Below are 20,843 nucleotides of genomic sequence, written 5' to 3'. Positions count from 1 at the left end.
ATATATATATACACACACGTGCAAATCACTGTGATATTGTGATTTATAATAAATATTGAATACACATACAGTTGGCCCTTGAACGACATACGTTTGAACTGTGAGGGTCCTGTCCTCTTATACACAGATTTTTTCACTTAGTGCATACGACAGTCCCACATGATCCGAGGTTGGTTGAATCCACAGATGCAGAACCGAGGATGAGGAGGGCCGCCTGTAAAGTTATGCTTGGATTTTCTACTGCAGGTGGTCGCCACCCCTAACCCCCGAGGTGTTCAAGGGTCAACGGTATTTGGTCTTCATCCCATTTCTGGCACCAGAACTCCTAAAACTCTTGGAATTGCTTAAGTGACCAGAGGTGTTTTTTGTTATGTTAACGAGGTTAATGAGGTGACTTTGGAAAGCACCTAAGGGTGGGGGCTGGTTGGGTGGAGCCAACCACAGGATTGGAGGGCTGGCGCTTTCAGCCCCACTCCTGGACCTCTGCGGAGGGGAGAGGGGCTGGGCGTTGAGTTCAGGAGCCTCGAGCCAATGATTTAATCAATTTTGCCTACGTCCTGGAGCCTCCAGAATTCAGAGAGCTTCCTCGTGGAGATTTGCAGAGAGTGGAGCGCTTTGGAGAGAGCAGGGAAGCTCCTTCCCACACACCTGGCCCTCTGCGTCTCTTCCATCTGGCTGTTCCTGAGCTATGTCCTTATATGACAAACCGATCATCTAGTAAGTAAAATGTTTCTCTGAGTTCTCTGAGCCGCTCTAGCAAATAAATCCAACCTAAGGAGGGTGTGCTGAGAACGTCCACTCTGCAACAGGTCGGTCTGAAGCACAGGTGACAACCTACACTTGTGATTGGCATCTGAAGCGGGGGTGGGGGGGTGAGTCTTGTGGGACTTAACTGTGGAATTTGACGCTGTCTCCAGGTAGACAGTGTTTTGAGTTGAACTGTAGGACACCCCACTGATGTTGGAGGGTTGCTTGGTGGTGGTGGGGACTCCCCCGTTGGAACTGGGTGCAGAAAATCGCACATTTTCTTTATCTGTTCTGCTGAAAACTAGGCCTCTGTGTGCTGGTGCTGAATCGAAATCTCGGAGACAGAGTTTTGGGTGAAGTAGAAAAGAATAGCTTTATTGCTTTGCCAGGCAAAGGGGGACACAGTGGGCTCAGGCCCTCAAAAACTGTAGGTCCCAACTTGGATTTGGTGAGGAGTTTTATAGCAAAGTTTCAAGGGCGGGGTTGCTGATACTATTAGGGTGTCTGCAGGGTCTGCACTCCTTTAATCTGGCCTCAGGTGGTCTCTCCTAGTGAGCTTCTCTGGTTCCTTTAATCTGGTCTCAAGTGGTCTCTTGATAAACTTAGCTTCTGTGGTTCCTTTAATCTGGTCTCAAGTGGTCTCTTGATAAACTTAGTGAGCTTCTGTGGTTCCTTTAATCTGGTCTCAAGTGGTCTCTTGATAAACTTCTCTGGTTCCTTTAATCTGGCCTCAGGTGGTCTTCTCTGGAATGAAGAATACTAACACCTTCCATTTGTTAAGGGTTTTAGTTCTGTAGAGAATTCAAAGATATTGTTATGTGTATCCCTTGAGGCGGAACCAGAACCCTGCCCCAAGGCTGCACTATTGTTTCTTGGCTGCTCCTCCCTTGTCTCTGCATCCCCTCCCTTCCCTGATTAGCAACTGTTGGAATCTCCCCTTTGAAACTCTTGGAAGGTCATGGAAGCTGGAGTCTTTTGCCTACAAACAAGAAATGGGGGACAGAAAGGCTTCCATGCCCAGGAGCCCCACGGGGTCCTGCTTGGTTTCAATTCATTTGCTGCATTAATGCAGCAGTTCTCAGACATTTTGGTCTCAAGACCTTTGACACTTAAAAACTACTGAGGACCTCAAAGAACGTTTTAAGAATTTTTTGGATTATATTTACCATATTAGACATTAAAATAGAAATTTTAAAATATTCATTAAAAATAAGCCCATTACATATTAATATTAAGACTTTAAAACATTTTATTCATTTTATTTATTTTGTTTTTGGCTGCATTGGGTCTTCATTGCTGTGCACTGGCTTTCTGTAGCTGCAGTGAGCGGGGGCTACTCTTTGTTGCAGTGTGCGGGCTTCTCATTGCAGTGGCTTCTCTAGTTGAGGAGCACGGGCTCTCGGCGCCCGGGTTTTGGTAGTTGCTGCACGTGGGCTCAGTAATTGTGGCGCGCAGGCTCAGTAGTTGTGGCGCACGGGCTTAGTTGCTCCGCGGCATGTGGGATCTTCCCGGACCAGGGCTCGAACCCATGTCCCCTGCATTGGCAGGCAGATTCTTAACCACTGCACCACCAGGGAAGCCCTGTAAAGACTTTTTTTTTTTTTATTGAAAGGTAACTGCTTTCAAAACAAATTTTACACTTTGCCAATACCTTTACTATCTGGCTTAATAGAAAACAGCTGGGTCCTCAGCTCTGCTTCTCCATTCAGTCTGTTACAATCTGTTGCTTGTTGAAGTAGATAAAGCAAATTCAGCTTCAACAGGTAAATGGTTTAAAACAGGAGGGTAATTTTAATCACCTTTCAAATAATTGTGAATATTCTTTTTTGATAAACTTCACCGTATACTCCTAAGAGACTGAGAATGAAAAGTTTTGAACTTATGGACCTTCTGACAAGATCTCAGGTGTCTAGGCTATACTTTGAGAACCATTCCTCCCCATTTCAGAAGCCAGAATCTCAAATCATTCATTCTTCGGAGTCACTGACTCTTCCTCGTACCTGAGAACAGGAGCTGCTCTCAGCCCTGCCTTCTCAGGACCTTGCCTTGGCCCCCAAAGCTTTAGGCCTGCCCAGCAAGCATGCAGTTGTGCTTTCGAGGGAGGTGGCTGTCTGTTCTCCTGCCTCACAGTCCTGTGGAACTGCCCCCGGATTCTTTTTAGAACCACTAGCCGTGGAAATTGCCCTATCATAGTCCTGCAAACAATGTCCTCCTTATTGAGGTCTTATGAAGATTACATAAGATATCAAATAAGACAGTACTTTGCAGAATATACAACAAATCACAAGAGAAACTTCCCTCTGATAAAATAGGCTCACGGTGTTCTGGCAGTTTGTAGCAGGATTAAAGGTTGTTTTGTTTTGTTTTATTTTTTCTGGTCCTGAGTTTCAGAGTGTGATTTTAGAGTGGAAAACAAAGTTCTCGGAACAAAGGAGCAGATAAGAATCTGGATTTAAGTGTTGTTTCTGATTTCCAAGAATACAAAGAGGCCTAATTGGCCCTTGGGAATTATAAACAAATCAGCCCAAGTTGGCAAGGTCTGGAAAACTGCACTGTGGCCCTTGTAAATGTTCTTTAAAATAAATTCTGGCATCTGAAATAGGGAACTGGAACCATCATTTTTCTGTGGAACAGAAACCTTTGGTTGCCTAACCACCTCCTACCCCCGACAGGCCTGATTGGGTATCAGGAACTGCCTCTAATATCAGCCATGTGCTTCAGAGGAGCCTGCCCCATTGCAGGCTGGACTCTCTGGTGTGGCCATGGGCTTGCCCTGCGTCCCGTTATCAGAATGGAGTGTGAGAGGGAGGCTGTCTCAGTCCTGTCAAGGTGAAGTCCTTTCTTGCTCTGAAACTTGTCACATTTGAATGATGCTTGTAACAACTACAGCTGCTTTTTCTCTGTGAGGGGAGCCAGCCAGGGGATAAAGCTGACAAATCAAGGGTGGATTAGTAGAAAGATGGAAAGAACCTGGGTTCGTGGCTGTGCCTCGAGAGCATGGACTTACCTCAGCCTGGAGCCAGCCTGCCTCCTTGTTTAAGCCTGTTAGGGAGTTGGATTTCCTATCACTTGCAGCTGAAAGCACCCTCCCCAATACACTCTCCCTAAAGGAATCCTGTGACCCTCAGGGACACAGGGGTAGGAGGATAGCCCAGGTGAATGTGGCAGCTGTAACCTGAAGATCTACTGAGGGGACCTTTTTCCTCTTTTCTGGCTGTCGTTTGGCCATTTTGTTGTCCTTTTTATTTCTTCTGCAGCTCAAGTTGAAATTCTAAATTGAGTATTTGGTAACTGGTGGAATAGGAGAGCTGAAACATCTGTGGCATTTACAAGGCCTGGGGCCTTGGAGATGGAGCCAAGCTTCTCTCCCACACCCTGGGCACACAGGTGGATATCATAGCCTTGTCCCACTGCCGCAAATAACTGGTTTACTCGTGTGCTCCGTGAGTCAGGCCCCAAACTCCGTCGTCTTTATACTCAGGGACCCTGGTCTATATAATGTGCCTGCCCCCCACAATACTGAAGGCTACCAATTATGGAGCATTGATCTATGCCAGGAATTGTACTAATGACTTTATGCATTGTCTTTATTAAATTTTACAACAAGTACAATAGGTTCTAATATAACCTATATTTTAATGATAAAACAGATTGGAGTGATAAAACCATTTGCTTGAAGTCACACAGCTAATATATGATAGAGGTTCAAATACAGGTCTGACTTGAAAACTGTTCTTTTAACTAATATGTTCTATGTCTTTGATGCATGTTTGCTGAATACCTGTCACTTAGACGTGTTAGAATAGGAATGAACGTTGTCCCTATCTATTCCCTCATTTCCCCTTTCCTCTTTGGAAAAATGTATCGAGAGAGAAGGCATATATGCAATTATTTGAATACTGGCTCTTCTCTAGGAATAGGCTTTATCACAGTGTATAGGTTATGAATGCCTTCAGTGGTAAGTAGTGGTAAGTCTAACAGCAGTTTAAATGAGATAGGGCTTATTTCCCTCATATAATATGCAGTGTGGAGTTAGGCCTTCAACACTGGTATGTCCAGGATTCTGTTGGCCTTCCATTATAGTTGGCTCTTCATACCACAAAAAGGCTGTTGCAGCTCCAGTCATCTCATCCTAATCCAAGACAGATGGCAAAAAAACTGAAGGCAGGAGGGCAGTGCCAGCTAAACAGTTCTAGTCCTTTATATCAGGAAAGCAAAAGATTGTTCAGAGCCACAGGAGAGGCTGAAAAGTAGGAAACAGGATTCTCCAGAAAGGCTTAGACCAATCTTGATCTACCAGTTGAGGCTGACCATACTGTCAGTCAAAACAAAGTTGGAATCTAGTTGCCAAGGAGAAGGCTTCCAACCACACATTTCAGAGAAGTAGAGGCTTTTAGAATTTGAAGAGGTGATAGATCCCCATCTCGCAGGTAAGACAGCTGAGACTTAAAAAGAAGGCAGGTGTCTGAGCCAGGATGAAAGAGGGTTTCCTTAGAGTTTACTCTCCCCAGTACACCTCTCCCACTATACCTCCCTGATACTTCTATAAAGTGTTTGCTTTCAAAGCCCTTTCATATCTCCTACTCAGTTTATCCTTCTCATCCTTTTGAAAGGGGCTGGGAAGGGCAGACCCTTCCCAGTGTCTTGTGAGTAGAAGCGATGTCCCAGAGAGAGCTCAGCAACATGCCCAGGATTATACCCTATGTTTGTTGGCCAAAACGAAATCATAAATCTCCAGGTTGGGCCAGAGTTAACAGACTTCATTGCCCGCCACGATACTGTGATCTTCCCTATGGCCTTCACACTTACACCAGAGCAGGGGCGCTCCCTGCTCAGACACCCTGAGCTTTCAGTTGGGCAGGTCCGGCTGCCTTGGCATGCCAGCAGAAATGTCTCCGGGGATGACTGGGCAGAGCTCAGCCTGCCTAGGGACATTGAGTCCTTCTTTGTCCCCAGGGAGAGAGGACAGCCACCCACTGTGGCTGTGAGAGTGGTGATGAGTAAGGGCCCATAAACTTGATTCTGAATGTTTATTTCCCGGGTTGATTTGACCCTGTCTTTCAGCTGCAGGGTTCCTGGTCATTCTGATCCTGTTCAGCATGTTCCTGCTGTGATATAGACAGTGGGTCAGGTCACCCTAGTAACAGGGCATCTTGTGCAGCTGGAAGAGTGTTTACCTGGTCGAGTCAGTTACTCTCTGATTTCTGAATCGGGGTCCTTTCATTACCTTGGAAAAGGAGAGATTCTTTTTTTTTTTTTTTTTTTTTTTTTTTTGCGGTACGCGGGCCTCTCACTGTTGCGCCCTCTCCTGTTGCGGAGCGCAGGCTCAGCGGCCATGGCTCATGGGCCCAGCCGCTCCGTGGCATGTGGGATCTTCCAGGACTGGGGCACCAACCCGTGTCCCCTGCATCGGCAGGCAGACTCTCAACCACTGCGCCACCAGGGAAGCCCAAGGAGAGATTCTTTTCTTTAGCTAGAAAAGTGTATATAGTGGGATTTTTACCGATAAAAATAGTAATTATAGCAGAATCATAGTTATAGTGTTTAAAATATGTGAATACTTGATAAATTCATTGACAAATTTCCCTTTCTGCCATATGAACATCTTTATCAGCCTTGAGGACCTTAGCTTGTTTCCACTGATTTTGTGGGATAGGTAGTTTTGCAAACTCACTAAGTCTCTATTTGGATTTAGGGCATTTACAGCCAAGACTGTTGTGAATGGCTGTGTTGCATTTGTTCTTTGTGACCTCTGATGGATAAGCGTGCCAAGGATAATAACACCAGGAAGACTTATGTGAACGCCCATGAGAAGGAGGATCTGGACAGCCCTCCTGTTTAGTCACAGCTCTGTCCTTTGCAGTCCCATTGTCATGCCCTGGACTGGGATTGGTGTCAGGCTGCTCCTACTGTCTTGGTTTCCTGTCTTCTGGTCTTTAAAAATTTCACTAAGGACAGTCTGCTACTGTTTCTTCCCTTCAGTGCATAAAAAAATACTGGGCATTTGTTTTTCTTCCAGTGCATGTTGCATTTAGGAAGGTCATGCAGTTATAGAATAGATACGATATTACCTTGAGAGGAATAAAGTAGCCTATGGCTGATGTATGGTAAATAAAATTGCCTACAGGGTGAGCATGTTTAAGGCAGTTTAAAACAGGCCGAAGGGTAACTTGCCAAAGTTTGAAAACTGCAACTTTCAATTTGGCGCTATAATGCCAATAACAAACCCAACCTTTAAAAATAAATTTAAGGGCCTCCCTGGTGGCGCAGTGGTTGAGAGTCCGCCTGCCGATGCAGGGGATACGGGTTCGTGCCCCGGTCTGGGAGGATCCCATATGCCGCGGAGCGGCTGGGCCCGTGAGCCATGGCCGCTGGGCCTGCGCGTCCGGAGCCTGTGCTCCGCAACGGGGGAGGCCACAACAGTGAGAGGCCCGCATACCGCAAAAAAAAAAAAAAAAAAAAAAAAAAAAAAAAAAATTTAATCCCAGTCTTGTCTTCACATCAGGTGAGGCCAGACCTACCTGTTGAGTGGCAGATTAATGTAGGTCTGATTCAGCTGACTGTACAGGCTGGGAGAGGGACAGTATAGAGTCTATAATGTGTTTAAAGCAGGCAGCTAGTAAGGAACCAAACTAACCTTTTTTGGCTTTCCCCCAAGACTTAGTGTTTAAAAAGTGCTTGCAGTACCGAGTGTATTGGGATATTCAGTTGTTGAAATACCACAAACATACTATTGCTGGGAGAAGTCGCTGCTTATGGGCAAATAAAATGTAACACCACTGTTCTCTGTCTGATGCTTATTGTCAAAATGAATTGCTTAAAGAGAGTCATCTCTGTACGTGGATGGCTGAAAGTGATTTTCAATGCCTGTGGAGAAAAGAGCTGCAGCGCTTTAAACGGGGGACAGAGACCGTAACTTCAAAATATAAAAGGTTTCATTCTGCCCCCGGCAGCTTTATTGAGGTGTAATTGACCAATAAGATTGTATATATTTAAGGTGTACAGTGTATTGATTTGATATATGTATACATTGTGAAATGATTACCATAATCAAGTTAATCAACACATCCAACGCCTCACATGGTTAGTTTGTGTGTGTATGGTGAGAACACTTAAGATCTACTCTCTTAGCAGAATTCAAGTATACAAGATTCAAGTATACAGTACAGTATTACTGATTATAGTCACTAAGCTATTCATCAGAGCCCCAGAACTAATCCATCTCATAACTGAAAGTTTGTACCCTGTGACCAGCGTCTCCCTATTCCCCCGCCCTCCAGCCTTTGGCAACCACCATTCCACTCCCTCTTTCTCTGAGTTTGACTTTTTTCAGGTTTCACATATAAGTGTGTGTGTTTATGCAGTATTTGTCTTTCGGCCTCTGGCTTATTTCATTTAGCACAATGTCTTGTAGATTCACCAGTGTTGTTGCAAATGGCAGGATTTCCTTCCTCTTTATGGCTGAATAATATTCCATTGTGTGTGGTTCTGTCTGTAGCTAGATAGATATCACCTTTTCTTTATCCATTCATCTGTGGATGAACAGTTAAGTTGTTTCCATAACTTGGCTGTTGTGAATAAAGCAGCAATGAACATTGGAATGTGGATATTTCTTTTAGATACTGATTTCATTTGAGTATTTACCCAGACAAGGGATTGCTGGACCATATGGTAAGTCCATATTTAATTTTTTGAGGAATCTCCCTACTGTTTTCCATAGTGGCTGCACCAATTTATATTCCCACTAACCACATCTTTGCTAAAGCTCCTCTTTATTCAGACAGAAACAATTCTTGATGGTACTTGTCCTGAGAGAAGTGGGGATTATTGCACTGGCTTTCATGTGCTGCTGGGTTGTTTTAGAGGAGAACATAAGACAACTGGATGATTAATATTTTTTATTACTTTGGTTAATTTCCAGGAAGGTCTGTGTTTGTTTCCACCTTGTAGATACCTTTCCCTTTGCCTTTTAGTTCCTGTTCCCTAATGACGGAGAGGCAACATGTTGCTATGGAAAGAGTGTAGGCTTTTGTGTCACACAGTCCTTACATTTGAATCTGGACTCGTCCATTTACCAGCTCTGTCCATGGCTACTTGGCTCTGGGAGCCTCCATGTCTTGAACTGTAAGATGGACTTGATAATGTCCACTGCCCCATTTCTCGTGAGGATTAAACGAGGTAACATAATGAGAAAGCTGCTAGTTCACAGCCTCTTCCATTGGATGGGCTCATCACTTCTTTTCCTTTCCATGCCTTCTTCTGTACAACAGAGACCAAAGTGTTCCTAGTTTTTCCTAAGTTTTAACAGTAGGGTTCAGCTTATAATGGCACCTAATGCTTTACAGTAGTTATGTGACATGGGACAAATTACTTACTATCTTTGAGCCTGTTAGCTCATTGATGGCATGGAAATAATTACCTATTACATAGTGCTCTAAGTACTGAATTAAATGAGATCATGTATATATGCCAAGTCATAATGCCTGGCACAGAGTGGGCACTCAATGACCGATTGATATTAATACTGTATGGACATATCTTGAAGGCAGCCTTCTTCCATCTTCTTGAGCACCACTTTTCCTTTGCTGGCATCATTTTTTCTCTCCACTCACTGACTGGAGGGATTTTTCTAAGCTCTGTCCTTCTGTTTTACATCTTTTACTTTTCCTTGGAAGTTTCATCCACTTCCAAGGTTTCAGCTACCACTTTTTTTTTTTTTTTTTTTTTTTTTTTTGCGGTACGCGGGCCTCTCACCGTTGTGGCCTCTCCCGTTGCGGAGCACAGGCTCCGGACGTGCAGGCTCAGCGGCCATGGCTCACGGGCCCAGCCGCTCCACGGCATGTGGGATCCTCCTGGACTGGGGAACGAACCCACGTCCCCTGCATCGGCAGGTGGACTCCCAACCACCGCGCCACCAGGGAAGCCCATCAACTACCACTTTTAGATGGCTACTGTCTACATTTTTTCTGAGCTCCAGATGGGTACATCCAGTTTTCTGTTTGTTAGTACTTGGATGCCCAAAGGAATCTTGAACTCAAAATATACAAAACTATAGTTATTATCCTTCCCACTTCCTTCCTCAAAACCGTTCTTCCAGTAGGTCCTCTCTACTCTCCTTCTGTGCTATCTCTAGGTTCTGTTTCCTCCTTTTCATTTTTTAATACAGGCCCAAGTACATTGTACTTTCAGGACTTCACCCCTGTAGCAGAGGGCAGTTCCTTCTTCCAGGTCTTTCCTCTGCCAGTGAATAATATCAACAACAAAACTATAATAACAAGACAGTGTGACCAGTAAGAAAAAGTACCATGACAACAATCATATGTTGGGCGTACAAGATATTAGGCACTGTTATACCACCCTAAGCCCTGGGGGGAGGTGGGACCCTGCCCTGGGCTCATGTTGTAGAGGCCCCGTTCTTCTTCTCCTTGGGGCTAAGGGAGCATTCCCACCCAGAGTCCACCCTGCACCCTCAGCTCATGCTCTGAGTACTTGAGACTTAAGAGTTCCCTGCTTCGATTATGCTGAGCCTCCTTCTAGAAACAGCATGTGGGCCCTTTCCCCACCTCTGTCTTTGGGAATGTGCATCTCTAGGCTTGAGGCCTGGCCACAGGGCAGCTGTTTGCATGGGTTGTGGTCTGAGATTTGCCTGCAGTCTGGGATGTCCATACCTGTGCCCACGAGACCTCTCCCGGGGTAAGACAGAGCCAGGGGTTGGAAGAGAAGGGGGTTGGCCCAGGCGTCTTCAGGAGTGCTGAGAAGGTTAGGCTGGCAATCAGCAATGTTTCTAATGTAGCTTCTTATCAATCATCACAATACTTCTCAAGGTAGATAATGTTACTTCTGTATTTTGAGATGAATAAAATGAGACTTGAAGAGGTTGAAAACTTAGTGCACAGGTTGTAATTGGCAGAGCCTAAATTTGACCCAGAGTAGTTTGACTCCAAAATTTTTTTCCATGATATTTGTACTTTTTGTCCATTTCCCACATTGTAGCCAGAGTTCCATTTTGTATAGAAAATGTCTGAGATCACCTTATTCCCTTGATTAAAAATCTTTTATTAGCTCTTCATTTTCAATTGGCTAAAGGCCAGTCTCTCTGGCGTCGCATGCGAGACCCTTCAAAACCTGGTTCAAATCTGCTTTGTCAAACTCATTTCTCACCAGTCTTCCCACCATGGCTTACTGGGTCATAATTGTACTTGGGCTGTTCCATGAATCCACTCTGCGTTTGCACTCACAGTCTCAGCTGTGTATGTCCTTTCCCTCTTCCTCACCTGGCTGACCAAGTCCCATACTGTCCCCTCCTTTTTCAGGGCCAAATGAGTGTCACCTTGTGCATGAAGACATTTGAATTTTTCTAGATAACATCTCTCCTGCCCCTATTACATACTTCTGTAGTTGTGTATACCTAGTAGGCTACATAAATATTAAAATAAAAAATCTTTTTATTACTGAACATCTTACATACTTCTCAAAGATAGATTATTAGCCATTGAGGAATACAAATTTTAGTTCTGGCATTTGTGTTGATTTGCTAGACTGGTTTTACAGGCTTTTTGACATCATAACTGGAAATTTCTGTCTCACAGAAAAATGTAACTTTACATTTAATCCTACCGTTTTGCTGTCATGACATTTAAGTGGTGAGAAGTCATTATAATAAATGTATACACACTATTTGTGAGCTTTAATAGGCCAGTGAGTTCTGAATAGAATGTAAAGAAATCACCGTTTTGTCTCAAAGGGATTAGTTTTTGTTTTTTAAGTTACCTGTTTTTGGTTATATAGGTGTTCCTGAATGATGTTTATTGCATAGACTTACTGTTTTTCAAGAGGTAACTACCATTTGCATAAAGTTATCAGCACATAAAAAACATGACGTTGTGGTATGGCTCATTTTCTCTTCTTCCCTAAGATTTGAGTATTAGAGTTAGAAATCTTATTTGTTCTAGTGGTTTCTGCCTACTTGCCCCTCCGCGACAGAGATTCTGGGCAGAGTCTTGCCTCTAGATTGCCTGTCAGAGCATTTTCATCATGAAAAAAATCATTAAGTAACAAAATGCCTGTGGTTCCATGTTACAGGGCAGGGCAATTCCCATAGGCATGTTTCATTCTGTTAGCATGTTCACACTGTAAACCTGAAAGCTTGATTGGAAGAAAACATGCCATAGAAAGAAGCAAAATTAATTTAAGCATACTGATTTTAGATACATGTGACTTTGGTAATTATATCAATACTTGAGGGTCATAAGCAAACCTATTTTCAGCCACAAAGGTTTTGGGGAGAAGAAAGAATTCAGTAAGTGTTTGAAAGATGCTAAGGAAATGTCTTTGGGGAAAGAGAAACTATTCCAGGAATATTGCCCAGCTTTTGATAAAGTGGGAAGGGTAGTGACTTGATGAAGAGATGAAGTTAGCACAGAGGAAATTCAGGAAGGATTAGATTGAAGCCGTTACTGGAAACACGGCCTTTGAGGATTCTAGGCCAAAGCTTTGAAGGAAAGGGGGTGTGTGTTTATGCACATACAGGAGAGGGTTAGCGTCACTTCTTCTCTATTTCTAAAGGTAATATATTTTATTATTGAAAGATTTTTAAATGTTGAAACATGTAAATAATAAAACCAAAACCATCCATGTTCCCAAAAGACTGAGATATATTCCAGAGGGGTTTTGAGGAATTTCTTTCCAGCCTCAGTCCCTTTCTCCTCCACTCACTTGTGTGTGTATATAACTTTTTAATTCAAGTGTAGGACCATGGTATGGTATATTTTCTACATTGTATTCTCATTTTAAATTTCTTCGACATAACATTTTCAAAGCGTTTTCCTGTGTTAATAAAAACTTTTCAAGATACTTTAAATTATTGTATGTTATTCCATTTCAGAGATGTACCAGAATTTATTTAACCTTATTTACATTATAAATAAAACTACAGATAAATCTCTGCATGTGAAACTTTGCTGTATCTCTGATGATTTCTTTAGAAAAGGTTCATACCATAGAAAATCCTAGGTCAAAGCATACTAATATCTTTAAGCTCTTGAGATACATTGACAAATTGTTTTTGAAGACAGAATTAAAGAGTAAAATCTTTCCATGGTGCCACAGGAAGTGGTTATATGAGGAACTGATAAGTGTGTTGATGGAGGTGAGGAGGGGTTTATAAGTGGAAAAATGTAAAAGTTCATGCGTGAATGATTGATGTGGGAGATAAACTGAGGAAGTATAAGGATGGATTGACCATGGACAGAAAGGAGTTTCTTTGTGAAGGGTGCTTCACAATCTTGCTGTGTGTGAAATGCTTAACCAGGTCTTGGAACAGGTGTGAGAGTGACAAATGGTAACCATTCACGTCACATGCTGTTAAGGAGCTTGAGTTCAGGGGTCCAGCGCTGCTCCAGCCCTTGTCCGGGAGTGACTGGCCCTCTCTCCCTTTCACTTCCCTCATCGGTAAATGTCGATAACATTCGTCCTTCCTCGTTGGGTTGGTGTGCAGCTTAGATGAAATTGTGTGCCTAGGCCCTTAGCCTGGTGTGTGGCACCCTAAGGCTTTAACAGTTGGCACTTCTGTGACATCCACTGTCACTCTCCCTTGTATCAGTTAGTAATCCTCTGGTTGAAAGTGACAGAACACTCCATCCAAAGAGAAAAGCCAGTATGTTGTGTCCAACACAGGGTGTTGTATCCAATGGAATGGGAATGCCACTTGGTTTGGTCTTTTTTTTTTTTTTTTTTTTTTTTGGCTGCATTGGGTCTTCATTTCTGTGCGAAGGCTTTCTCTAGTTGCGGCGAGCAGGGGCCACTCTTCATTGTGGTGCGCGGACCTCTCACTGTCACGGCCTCTCCTGTTGCAGAGCACAGGCTCCAGATGCGCAGGCTCAGTAGTTGTGGCTCACGGGCCCAGTTGCTCCGCGGCATGTGGGATCTTCCCAGACCAGGGCTCGAACCGTGTCCCCTGCATTGGCAGGCAGATTCTCAACCACTGTGCCACGAGGAAAGCCCTCAACCAATCTTTAAATGGCCTTTATGTTAACACTTCTTAGGCATTTTCCACTTATTTATTTGTTCGTTTGTTTACTCATTCATCCATTCAGAAGGTGAATGTACACATTTACACTTGCCCCATCTTGAAAAGGAATGATACCTGTTTTCCTCTGTTCTTTACTCAGTGCCATGTGCAGTGCCCCAGACCTAATAGATGCTCAGTAGTTGTTAAAAAAAAAATCAGGAACAACCTCCTTATGATTAATATGGACTTTATTTTCTCTTTTTTTGTCCTCTAGGGGGAAAAAAAAGAAAACCTTTAGTGTTTTTCCCCCGATTACATAGAATTTATATCTTTTGGTAGAAGTAGTAGTATTGATAATTCTAGATTGCAGGTGAAAATACCAAGCCACCTTTAATTTTTTTCAAAGATAAATAAGCTATGGGGATATAATATACAGCATGGTGACTATAACAATACTACATTATATATTTGAAAGTTGCTAAGACAATAGATCTTCAAAGTTCTCATCACAAGAAAAAAAATTGTAGCTATGTGAGGTGATTCTTGTTAACTAAATGTATTGGGGTCATTATTTTGCAATATATACATATATCAAATCATTTTGTTGTACACTTTAAACTTCTACAACGTTATATGTAACTTACATTTCTCAATAAGTCATTGGAAAAATTTTTTTTCAAAATGAATAAAAATTTACTCTTATAAATTATCTTCTTGACCTATTGTGTTTTATATTTTAAATATTGCAAGAATATTAAAATGAAAACGATAAACCCATTTCCCTATTACAATAGTATACCAAAATGTTTTCATATTTATGTTGCTTTCTATTCTTTTACAGCTTATTTTTTAATTAGACGTGTCAAATAGCAAAGATAAAAATCTAGATAGTACTTAAAAATTTTCAGGTGATTGATAACCTACTAAATTGTCTGCAGTTGTCCTCTCATTACAAAAACCTATTAGCATAGTGAGGCCCATCAGGTAAATGGAGGTTTACTTTATAAACAAGAAGTGTACATATAATTGCTAAAAAGGACACTTGGACTGTTGATGTAAGTGCCAGGAAGAAAATGAGTTCCATATTTAATATTTTCTCTGTATGTGCAGATTCACTCACCTTTTTGAGCTGAACAGGAGAAGAAAATGCTGTGATGTTAACTTGTGAGGGGCCAGTGACTTTGTGGCTTTATGAATATTTTCTTCAGATTATATCAGTATGTTCTAGAGTTATTATATAAAAATTAATACAAATAGAAAGTATAAATAGAAAGAAAATGAAAGATCCCCCATGCCACTCTCTGGACATACCCATGGTCAGCATTCAGCCCAGCTCTTTTCTTAGGTAGTGCCCTAATTGATTTTCATTGTTGTGTGTCTCTCTGTATTGTTTGGATTTTGTAATGTACATGTATGCCTTTTAAATGAAATATAATAAAAGTATATTTTGAGGGAAAATATGAGCATAACCATATTATTTAGGATTCTTTTCTAAAAAATTTTTATTGAAGTATAGTTGATTTACAATGTCGTGTTAGTTTCAGGTACACAGCAAAGGGATTCAGTTATACATATATATGTATATCCTTTTTCAGATTCTTTTTCCTTATAGGTTATTACAAGATATTGAGTATAGTTCCCTGTGCTGTACAGTAGGACCTTGTTGGTTATCTATTTAGGATTCTTTTTAACAGAGTGAATCATGTAAAATTAGGAATATTCAACCCTTTCCGATGTACAGAAAATGGCAGTTTCATATGTTCTACTTAATAATCGCAATAGGCTTGCTAAGGCATCTCGAAATCCTGCAGGAGAAATGGGATTTTATGTTGTTCACAGTTGTATCCCTAGGACCTAGAACAGTTCCTGAAGGATGAACCTAATCTTTGTTGCGAAATATAGAGGTTACTGATGAAGATAATTTCATAAAAATAGGAGTGAAAATAGAAATAAAATGGAAACATTTTAACTGCACTGCAGAGAAAATCAATTAAGGAAACAATTCAGTTCCAGTTGGCTCAGTGAATTGGCTCTGGCGAAAGCTTAGTCAATGAAAATTCATCAGTGTTGATGCAAACTGTTTAAAGCATCAGTGTTCACAAACACAAATAATATCCCAAGTGTCACAACAAGGGGCTGAAAAACCTTCTGTACTCAAACTAGGAAAGGTCATGAGTACTAGGAAAAGTGATGGCTGTCCTTGAACCCAGCAGCTAGATCCAAAGCTGCATTTATCCCACTCACCCGAACTGTATATACCTTTCCATAACTACGTTCATAACTACATTCCAACTGTCAAATGTAACACATTTCTTCATGAACGACCCCTCACAGTAAGATAGTTTACATTACTTATTTGATGTCTGTCCCCATTCTTTTAAACGGGTGGACATCTGAATTGCTGTTTGTAAAGCAGGGTGCCATATGCCACAGTTGGTGGGGAGCTGTCGGCTGGTGGAGGCCAAAGAACAGGAGTTTTGAAGACATGGTCTAAATTTAAATCACAGCTCTGTCATTTACAAACATGTGGCCTTGGACAGGTAATCTAGTCTCTCTTAGTTTGTTTTGTCAACAGTTAAATCTCTACATAATAAAATAGTAAATATGACGGTGTGAACATGGTACTTGGGACATACAGGCCACTGATATTCAGTCAGAGCCATGATTATTATGTGAAGGAATCCAGACGGTTACTGAACAAATGGCTTAGATCATAGAATCCTAGAATTATACAGTATAAGCAGACCTCAGAAATCTAAGGTATCTTTGTGCTCCATCCCATGTAGTGCATCAAAGAGGAAGCAACCTAAACTTCAGAAACAGATTTGGTTTTACATGAAGTTCATTTTTGTGCTCATTATTGAAACGCAATTTTTGGTAAATCCTATCTGTTCCCCTTTTCACCCATTTTAATATCCCTTTGTCCATTGTTATCTTCCAGCCCAATAAAGCTGGTCTGTGAACCATGACAACACAGTTAAGGAGAGAGACTCAGTCTCCTTGACACAACCAGACACTGTCACAGGATAATGTCTTCCTTGTGCACGTGCAGAGCTGCTTATTATTCTTCTTTAAGAAATAATGACATGCCAAGGCATGAAACCTGGGGCCACTGTCCATATTTAATTAGGGAAGAGTGATCTTGCACATGCTCGTGCATAAAAAATAATCACTTGATGTAACTGCATGTTGGTTTTGTTATGCCCTTTCCCCAATTAGGCATCATCTAGCAAGATCGAAAGGTGATTTATTCCAAGATGGTCTGTGCAGAGGGGACTGAGTGTGTGCCACGTTGCATCTTCATTGTAAATTTCATCCTGAGACTCGATTAACAGGCCTGTTATTCTCTTTTATTAAAATCACTTTAAAAACTTAAGGCAGCAGGGTTTTTATGGTACCACAGAGCAAGCAGTGAAATCAGTTGTGCCCCACGTGTGTTTGTTTCCTGTCGAAGTCGTGATCTGAGGCTCATGACACTCATCTAGGGGACTGCTGGGGCTGAGGCGCTGAGAGGCCCTGGATCCTGAGGAGGGTTAGTCATCCCTCTCACCTCCTACACACACACACACACACACACACACACACTCACTCACTCACTCACTCACTCACTCACTCACTCACAGCCACCTCTCTGCTTTAGGGCTCAGTGTAACATCACTTCAAAGCTTTTCATCCTAGTGAAACCCTGAGCCCAGCCAGGGAACATGGCCCACTTCTCTTACACAGACGTGGAAGTTTCTGCCATGTTGGGCAGGTCCTTTTTCCGGAAAGCAGGGGCTCTTAACTTGGGATCTGTGTGGAGTTAGGGCTTGAAGGGGCCTGTGAATCCCCTGAAATTACTTGCATGCTCTTCTAGGAAGAGGATCTTTTTGTGTTCATGATCCAAAAAAGCTTAAAAAACAGAACTATTCTAGCTTTCCTCTGATCTTTTGACACCAAAGGGTGTTGGAAGAAACTTGGTCTTGGGAGTGAGATGGATTTCCATTTGAATCGTCTCTGATAGATTTTAGCCATGTAACATTGGGCAGGCTGTGAACCCTCTCTGAATCTCCATTTTCTCAAATGTAGAACAAGGGTAAGAATGCCTGTTTTAAGGTTACAGTGACTGGTAGACTAAATAGCGAAATAACAAGTAATTTTTATTCTCCTTTTCATCCCATGAATAAAATGAAAGCAAGTATCTGTTCTGTCTTGTTCCTTGTTGGGTCTTTCCAAGCATCCATGATGGTGCCTTGCACACAGCAGGCACTCAAATGTTGGTTGGATGGATAGTTGGATGGCTGGAGTGCCTTGGTTTAGTACCCAGATGAAGTCTGTCAGTCTGCTTCCTCAAAGCACTGATTTTCTAAGAGAAATCTATCTTGCTAAGACCCTCCCAGGACATGTGCTCTACGTCCTTTGCAAAATCTTTCTGGATACTATGACAAGATGAGATAGACCTTCTTATCCTGTACTGAAAATCATTGTCTTTGCTAGGCCTTTGTCTATATCAGGGCTGGGCAACTAGCCTGTAGGCCAAATCTGGCATGTTGCCTGTTTTTGTAAATAAAGTTTTCTGTTTTTTTAAATGAATTTATTCATTTATTTAGTTTTGGCTGTGTTGGGTCTTCGTTGCTGAGCGCGGGCTTCTCATTGCAGTGGCTTCTCTTGTTGCGGAGCACAGGCTCTAGGCACGCGAGCTTCAGTAGTTGTGGCATGTGGGCTCAGTAGTTGTGGCTCATGGGCTCTAGAGCGCTGGCTCAGTAGTTGTGGCACATGGGCTTAGTTGCTCCACGGCATGTGGGATCTTCTTGGACCAGGGCTTGAACTCGTGTCCCCTGCTCTGGCAGGCGGATTCTTAACCACTGTGTCACCAGTGAAGTCCTGTAAATAAAGTTTTATTGGAATGTGGCCAGCCTCATTGATTTACATGTTGTCTCTGACTGCTTTTGTGCTATAGCAGCGTTGAGTACAGAGATCGTATGGTCTTCAAAGCCTAAAATATTTTTTGTCTACCTCTTTATGGAAAAAGTTTTCCAACCCCTGATATATATTTTCTGTACTCTTTACTATAACCCTGCAGGATTGGTCTTAAGATGCTCTTGCTATGGATTGGGAAGCTAAGATTTTTTTTTTTTTTTTTAATTTATTTGGCTGTGTTGGGTCTTCGTTGCTGCGTGCAGGCTTTCTCTAGTTGTGGCGAGCTGGGGCTACTCTTCGTTGCGGTGTGGTGGCTTCTCTTGTTGTGGAGCACGGGCTCTAGGCGCACAGGCTTCAGTAGTTGTGGCACATGGGCTCAGTAGTTGTGGCTTGCGGGCTCTAGAGTGCAGGCTCTGTAGTTGTGGCACACGGGCTTAGTTGCTCCACGGCATGTGGGATCTTCCCAGCCCAGGGATCAAACCCGTGTCCCCTGCATTGGCAGGCAGATTCTTAACCCCACTGCGCCTCCAGGGACGTCCAGGAAGCTAAGATTCAACAGAGTTAAGTATATTAACTGAGATTGAACAATTTATAATTGTTAGGGTTTGAATCCGGGTCTGTGTGATTCCACAGCCCGTAGTCCTTCACTAAATGGTGATACCTTGCAATTAAACCAAAACCTAGCTGAACCAATTACATCTTCCAATCCTTCCTGGTGACCATGACTGGCATGGGGAACAGTTCAGTGATGTCCCCTGGAATCGTGGTGGGACCTGGTAGTCCTGGCATTTGTCAGCAATCTGTTTCCAGTCTGCAATAGAAATTGTGTGAATGTAGAAGTCGGTAAGAGAGTGGAATGAGGATTTCAAGGACTGATACTGTCAAGGGCAGAGCAATCTGAGCATGCTGTTGTTTATCTGCAAACATAATGCTGCTCCCTAAGGGTCAGGGGGTTCAGCATTCCAGGAAGGTCCTTGTTGCTGTTGAATGTGGCATCCACTCTTGTTTGGTGCCTTTGATGAGAAATGTGTAATACTTGTGCATTTTCAGCACACAACCACTCAACAGAGACTTTCACTGGCCCAGGCTATGAGACTGTTAAGAGTTTGGGACACCCACACTTGCTCACTGCTATCATGCCCTCATTGGCAGATCTGACTCCAAAAACTGGAGATGGAAGTTCTTTCACAGTGAATTAAGCATGGTGGAAATTTGATTGTTTCAAGGGCTTCCAGATGAAGTTCTATGGCTCTTCTGTTAATTCCTCCATCAGCCCATTATTGCTAATTCTCACTTTCACCCTTCCAGTTAATTTTTCCAAACTTGTAAACTGGTTATGATTAAATAAAAGAAACAAAATTGGGAAAATTAGCTATTCCTGCTTTAACTGACTGCATAGCAGTGTTTGCCTTGAAACTGAGAGAAACTGACGATAACCGTAACAGCCACAAAATTATAGCCACCCAACTGGAAGTAACACAGTTGGGTAATTTATCCACCTGTCAAAGGATGTACTAATGAAAAATGGCTGTAGTGTGAATCAATTTTCATATAAAAGTGGGGTATTGTAACTTGGGGAAAGAAGAATTAGGAGGGCTTAATGCTCTTCCCGATAGTCTGGTTTTGTTCTTTGTGGCCAGCGTTAGGGGGAGTGTCTGGTACTCTCTCTCTCAGTCTGTCACGGAGCTGCTGATGGAGGATTCCATGGAAAAGCTGCAGGGTGGACAGGAAGGAATCAGAGCTATAATTAACTTTCTGTTTCACTTTGTTCTGCAACAGTGACCCTTATTCCTCCAATGACGAAATCCCGTAGTCTTACCCTGTGGCTTTCATACTATCTAAAGTCAATGAATCTTTCAGTTTATGCTGAAAATATAAAACAGATAAAAATGGGGCTGCTCTGGTTTAAGTGAGGGTGGAGGAACCTGGTAAAACTAAGTAACATTTCATTTGTTTTGCCAGTGTAACTCTGTGGGGGAATAATGGGTTGATTAAAATTCTTGATCTATTGTTTAATTATTTAGAGTGAGTGCTTCTTACAGAAAAATAGATTTCTCTTTGTAGCCCTTTTGGTTTATTCCTAACACATTTTAGGGCCCAGTTATTTTTTTCTTAAGCTTCAAAATATACAAATAGTTCTCAAGCCATTTTTTTCCTCTTTCACTTGACTCCAGGTACTTCTCGTGGA

General features: G+C 42.3%; 1 protein-coding gene across 1 annotated transcript in view; it reads left to right on the top strand.

Annotated features, from left to right (window-relative positions):
- The window catches only part of ARFGEF3 (ARFGEF family member 3), a gene marked incomplete at its 5' end in the record, with an annotated part of 191,581 nt that overhangs the window by 21,804 nt on the left and 148,934 nt on the right, over nt 1-20,843 (top strand). The window lies entirely within an intron of this gene.

Source organism: Mesoplodon mirus (genome assembly GCF_964341445.2).
Source record: "Mesoplodon mirus genome assembly, chromosome: 10".
Taxonomy (NCBI): domain Eukaryota; kingdom Metazoa; phylum Chordata; class Mammalia; order Artiodactyla; family Ziphiidae; genus Mesoplodon; species Mesoplodon mirus.
This window is presented reverse-complemented; position numbering and strand designations above follow the sequence as displayed.